The 7254-nt window shown below is 31.0% G+C and overlaps 1 pseudogene; it reads right to left on the bottom strand.

The window, feature by feature from the left end:
• The window catches only part of LOC107606564, a 5070-nt pseudogene extending 2466 nt beyond the window's left edge, over positions 1-2604 (bottom strand).

Raw genomic sequence — 7254 nt, 5'->3', positions numbered from 1 at the left:
ATAGAATACCCTCTTTTGCGTGGATGCCATTCCCTTGATTCTCTATCATAAACAAATTGATTTGGAAACTCAGCATACGTCAAAGTTTGACCTGCTTCAAATTTTACATTGGCCTCCATCCATACTAAGAACATTGTACATTTTCCTTCCTCTTCTTCCACGATTTCTTCAAGATCGTCATCATCTTTAAAGATGATATTTTGCTCTCCAGGCAAATGAAAGGTTAATCTCATCACTGAAGGCCACCTTTGATGAATATCATACGCTAAGGTTCTCCACACAGCCTCACATGCAGACAAATATCTGCAATCATAAAATTGTTTGATCTCATCAATAACTTGAGCATCCTCTCCACTGGAAGCTTCCTTTGTAACTCCAACTGCTACCCTGTCTGGACCTTTATTCATGTACTTGAACAAATATTTGATAGCATTCGACTTGTTGCAGTACTCTACATTAACATGCGCTTGATAAGACATCAGCAGATATGCATTGTATGGAACCACATTTCTATTATCCATATGGACTCCCTTCTTCTCAGTAACCACCCCTGTGTCTCGTCTTCTATATGATGGGTATCCACTATCATCGATAACTGTGGTTTTACTGAATGTCTTGGGATAATATTTGGTGCAGTACCCATCTTTCATGCAGGAAGATTTTGAAAATGCTCTACCACTTGGTCCATGAATCATATATGTAGATACAGCTCTAAACAATTTTGGGTGCTGAACAGGATCTGGCAACTCTGAAGATATTAACTGATCAATTTGAGTTGTCGTTGTTATCTTATGGTCTCCACTTAACCATAAAAGAATGTGAGCATGTGGTAGACCTCTTTTTTGGAATTCTACCGTATACATCCCTTATACCAAAAAGACAAAAAAAAATTATATGTTATATTTAAACTATCTATTTTATGTATGTGCTTTGATAAATTAAGGGTGATAATAAAAAATCAACAATATGTTAAGTAAGAAAATATTTTGCCATTTATTTTATAACAATCTAAAGGAATATTTCTCAAAAAATAAGGTTGGATGATGAGCAATACCTGCATCTAGCACTCCAAATGGAATTCCTTGCTTAAGATCCGAGATTATCATGTCAAGCTTAATTTTGAATACTCTACACGATATATCCGGCCGGTCTTCAACCTTTAAGTTCCTTGGATTGTTAACCCTGCCAATCTCTTGCCAACTTGAATTACATGTCATTGTGATGAAGAGGTCTGGATATCCATATTTCTTACAAATTGCCATAGCATCTTGACAATTATTAAACATGTATCTCAATCCACCAGTGAAGGATGCAGGTAGGATGATACGTTTACCTGCTTTAGAAGCACGTGTCTCACCCCTAACAACTGCATCTTAAATTCCTTTGTATATATCACTCCTCACCTTAGTTTGGTTGTTTCGATAGTAGGTCAACCTTTGTACTTCAATCATAGAAAAGCAATCAACCAAGAACTGCTGAAATAATCTTCCACCATTGACAATGGTTGCATACTCGACCTTTCTCTCTTGTATTCTAAATGCTATGAACTCCCTTAAACTCACACGCTGTCTCTTTCTATTTTCATCAGCCCTATGAGATTCTCGCAAAGGAATGTCTTCTTGGTAGCCATCTTCACCGTAAGGAAACATCATAGGGTACTGAAGAGGAATAAATGCGGTGTGTGTCTCATGAATCCTTTGCAGATGTCCGGACTTTAATTGAACTATAATATCACGTCCTGCATCTCCAGAATCAAAATCTCCTACTATTAGAGCTGCGACCTCGTTAGAAGATGGTAAATTGTAGACTCTTACGTCCTTTGATCTTTTTCGGTACAACCGTAGCCTTATATTTGCGATATCTCCTTGATTCAGGTAGTTTCTCACTATCCTAAATGTGTGAGCAAGAACATTATGTTGATCGATCATGTCCTTGAGATCTAGAACTAAGGACTGGTCAATGTTGTTGTTGTTTGTTCTTGAACTGTATAAAACATCAATTGAAAAATATTAGTATTCATAATTAACCAAAATCAAAGTACGAACTACCTAAATAAATTTTTAATCAGTTTGAAATGCATGATACAAACCTGAAAATCTCTATCCTGTTTGAGACCTCATTTTCTGTATCATAAATATATAACTGCGCAAATTTTGGTCTTTGTCCCTCAATTGGCACCAAGCTTCCAATTCTGTGGTAGTTTTGTCCACTCACAATGAACTGGGGAGGACCTTTTCCATCATTGATAGAGGTCTCTATTTTACCTCCGAGGGACGTGAAGCAAAACATGCTATTATAAGTTCTTATATTATCCTTAAAGTGTTTGCTTCTCTGGTTTGCTCCAGATATTAGACCTTGCAAGAGCTGAGGTAGACGTTGCAAAAACGGCAGTTGTACCTTCCCTCGCATACAACATATTGAGAACTCAATATTGGATCCTGTTTTGGACTTCTCTGATCTCTCCTCATACCACATCATGGCGTCGCAATGCCGACAAAAAAATTCTGGGTCACCAATATCTATCACATCTAATAATCACCAAGATAATAAATTATGTTTCAGTTATATCTGCAAAAAATACTTTATATAAAAATATATCTTTCTTTCACCATGTTAAGTATAAAAATAATATTTATAAAAGATTACCGAAGACTGTAATTTATAGATTAAAAAGATGAGATCATATAATACAATTTCATTGTGCCAACCTCAAGGTTTAAGTTTTACATGCACGTTAATCAAACAATAAGAATTACAATATATCAATGTTCAAATACAAAAATTATAATATATAACCATATCTTAGTTTGAATTTTAAAAACTTGAACACTAAACGATAATTTTTTGTTTATAAAAAGCATAACAATAGTAAATAATAAAGTGCTGATATTGCTACTTCTTAGATTACCTGTATTCTCAGCAACATCGAATATGGCTGGGTATTCAATTTGCACAGAATCATTTAATATAGTCATGTTTTCAGTAATATCCTCAACTTCTTCAAAAATTTTTGAAAGATTTATAGCCAATTCCTTCAAGAATGTTTTTCTTTGTCTCAGGTGTCTTCCTTTTTCAGCTATGCACACTTCTTCTAATTCTTTAGTATCTAAATTTGAATTAGATGTACTTACTCCTGTAATCATTAGAGATAATAAATCAAGCACTTTATATTATAAAAAAAGAAAAATGAATATATGTTAAATGTTTGAATCAGCTGAGTTATGAATATATAATATAAAAGTAGTATTAAAGATAAAGGAAGTAAAATTTTAGCTTTGTGATAATTACAATCTATTATGCTTATCTTACTATGTCTCTTTTGAAGTAGCATAGTCTTCCTATTCAGTCTTGCATCCCTTTGCAATCTAATTCGATTTGAGTACTCCAATGAATCTATAATAATTATTTAGCATATACCAAAGATTATTTTTAATAGACCAATTGAAAAGTTAAATGTTTGGTCTTTAAGTAATAAAAGTATATATTAACATACGCTGGCTTTGCAACTGGTCGATATTGTTTGATGTTTGTTGAAGCTGTTGTTGACTTGTCTGATGACATGGGCTATCATATGCTTCGCGTGTGATACCTGAATTACTAATATCACTAATATTGGAACATCGTTCTTTTTCACCTACAAAGTGTAGATTAGTAGTTGGAGACCTTGATCGATATGGTGGTGGGTTATTATCTAATAAGATAACTCGAGATATTAGTTTTTTGAACATATTTTCTGTTAAAGTTTATAATTGAATAAAAAGTAAAAAAATCAAAATACATAAAGTGCATGTACATTCACATAAGTAAGTTCCAAAAAAAATTATCCAAAAATCAACCTGTATTGATGCTATTTGTAATGTTCGACAACACCGATTGAAAATGCACATTATTGGAATCATCACTCGAATTTCCTGTAATTTTTTCATAAACAAATTTAGTAATATATTACGAAAATAATGTAAATTAATAATTTATTACTTGTCAATAGCTAAATAATATATAGAAAATATTGTATTTTATGGGCTTTCATTCGGCCAAAATATTTTTTTGTATGAAGTCTACCTTGAATTGTGGTCCGCTTTGTATTTTCTTTGTCCTTTAATATCAATTTTCTCTTCAATCTTGCTTCTCTTTAGACTTCTTGCATCTTTCAATATATACCTGAAAATACCAAATAAATAAATTTTTTAACCCATTAAAAATATATATACATTATACCTAATACATTTTTATTATCAATTTTTTTATATTATTAAAAAAAAATAAAGTACACAGGAGTACACATATGGCAACGTTTATTTTTGGTATACATATCCATCAAAACATAGACACGGGAGTACATAGGAGTACATGTATGGTGTTTGTTTACTGAGACAAAAATGATGAAAGACATGGTCATACACAAACATCCATTAAAAACATGTATTTTCTGTCTCTCTGAAATGCTGAATATGAAATTAGTGTCTTCTTATGTCTATGTAAAATAGCATAGGTTTTATTTTCATTGGCTGCTTTAATTTCCTTTTTATTCTCATTTATTCAGTTACGTAAACATATTTTACAAAAAATAATATATATTTTTTTCAAAAGTATCTTTTTTCAAATAAATATAAGTTTAATCTCACGATCAATAAATTCAACTTACAGTTAAAATCTTTTTTTTTCATTTTCTTGAATAAAGAGATTGAAAATGAATAACTTATAAGTAAAAAGAGAGAAAAAGATGAGAGTACCTCTATTATTGTGCTGAGATAATTTAAAAAATAACAATGTAAACGAGGTAAACAGACAAAATTTATAAATGTGACAAATAAAAAAAATTTAAATTTAAAAATCAAAACGGTTAAGAAGTCACTTAATTAGGAATTAGTATTAGAATTTTAAATTTTAAATTTTTAAATAGAGTTTCCTAATTAGCTAGTGCAAATTTAAAATTTTTAAATAAACTTTTTTAATTAAACGTTTGTTGTTTATTAAGAATATAGAAATTTGTTAATTTACAAATAATTTTTATTAGTTTCGTCATAAATAGTATCAAGAGAACAACTTCATCCACTGCTACTACTGCTCCACATCCAACTAAGATTTCAAGAGAGACTATTCAGGGAGCTAGTGCAGCAACCTCTGAAAAACTGGCCTCCTTCTTGAAATTTGTTCCAACTCCAGGATTCAACCCACCGAGAAAAAATGTCTAACTAACACAAAGTGTAGTGGCTTTTTGAGTTCATGTTATTGTAGTTGAATGCTATAGTTAAACAATGTGTCTTTTTGTAATGTAACCTTTGAAACCTGTATGCATAGCCTTTGAATGTTGTTATGGCCTATGATGTTTTGGGTTGTGATAGTATGTTATGCACAATGTGCTTTAGTACAAACAACACTTGTTCCATATTCCGGAATTAGTTATGTTATGTTAAATTAATTTCATATTAGCTTTGTTGCATGTTTTGATTTATCTCTTTCTGGTTTAATTGAACACAATTTTAGCAGAACAAGTGCAGCATCAAGAGTTGAACTCATGTAAAATTAGTGTTTCATTTCATTCCATATTCATCAAGACATTATAAACCACTTAAGAAATTTAAAATTTAATAACATAATCATCATTTATTGAATATAAACCCCAACAAGCTAAAACCTAAACAAACACCAAAAGTAACTACAAAAGCCAGCAGCACCATTGTCATCATATTCACGGTCTTAACATCACTCTCCAAGGTTATCATCCTCCAATTTAACTCATGCAAAACTTGTTGTGGAATGGGTGTTGCACAAACTAGCTGGTTCTTCACATCCATCAGCCCAGCGAAAAAATTACAATGGATTCCATACTGCAGAGTAAAAAACGCAGGTAAATCCAAACTCAAAGTGAAACCATCTTAACATTTTCTTCACAGCCATGACCTTACCTCCCCTATTGCGCATTCCTTTGTTGCCATAAGGTCTGCTTGCAGAGTTGTTCCTACTTGAGCTACTTTGGCTTCTCTCGCCACCACCCATCATCACTCACACAAATGAGAAATCAATTTTGATTTTAGGGCGAAGAAGAGAGGTCGAAGAAGAGAAAGAGAGTCGAAGAAGATAAGGACACAACATACAGTTCGAAGAAGAGAAGACAATTAGGGTTTTATAATTGAAATAGACTAATTTGGGTATTATTAGGCAATTCCAGATACCAATTTGAATCAAATTCAATCTTGGTACACATCAGCATATAGCTGGAATGCCCACATGGCAGTTCACGTTCCACATCAGCAACGTTTAGACGGCACTTCTGCGAACGACTAACAGAGATACACGTTTTTGAATTTCAGGGATTTAGTTGGTCATTTTTAAAAATCAAGGACTAAATTGAATAACAATTTAAAATTCAAGGACCATTTTGGACATTTACTCAATAAATTTATCACCGATGAACCTAAGTTAATTATTATTTATTAGTTTAATTTAAGCATATTTCATTTGTTTGTAAAAGTATTAGTTTTTATCAACTTTTATTATGAGTGTACTGAAATAATTTCTTAATTCTTAATTAATTGAATGGTTTTATGGCCGTAATATTTGACTGCTAAGATGTTATATAATATATATATTGTTATTAAATGTATTACATCTTTGATTATGAAAATATTCTGTAAATAATTTAAATTATCCGCTAAAGACTGTGTTCAGCTAACAAATCCAGCACTTTGTCTGCTATCCATTTTAAAATAATAATATGATCTAAAATAGTATATTTCAATTGTTTATTATCTACTAACCTGTCACAGTCAGATCCACCACTTCAATTTAATTCATACTATATAAATTATAAAATACCATTTGCAATTTTAGAAATAGACAATCTTATCGCCTTGCAAGTTTCAATCTCGAATATATTAACACAAACCTCAAAATAACACTCTACATATTAAACAAGTTAAATGTAATTTTCAATATAAAAATCGATGTGATTTCACAAACTGATATAATGTAATTAAATAAGTTATTAGCTAGGCTAATTTTTTTATTTATTTCCCTTATCAGTAGGTCAACTTTGCTTGGATCATAACCTTGAGTTTTTCATAAATATTTTAAACAAAAAAATGGATAGAAAAAAAAAAATCTACTAACTCTGCTTAATTATGAGATAGTAGTAATAATTATCATCATTTTATACATATATTTGGATTAAATTATATTATTTATTATTAATACAGATCTTTTTATGATCTGTTTGAATTTGTTTTCTATATAGAAATGATTTTAGCTCAT

This window comes from Arachis ipaensis, chromosome B07 (genome assembly GCF_000816755.2).
Source record: "Arachis ipaensis cultivar K30076 chromosome B07, Araip1.1, whole genome shotgun sequence".
Classification (NCBI taxonomy): Eukaryota; Viridiplantae; Streptophyta; class Magnoliopsida; order Fabales; family Fabaceae; genus Arachis; species Arachis ipaensis.
The sequence above is the reverse complement of the archived record's forward strand: the minus strand, read 5'-3'. Positions and strand labels throughout refer to the sequence as shown.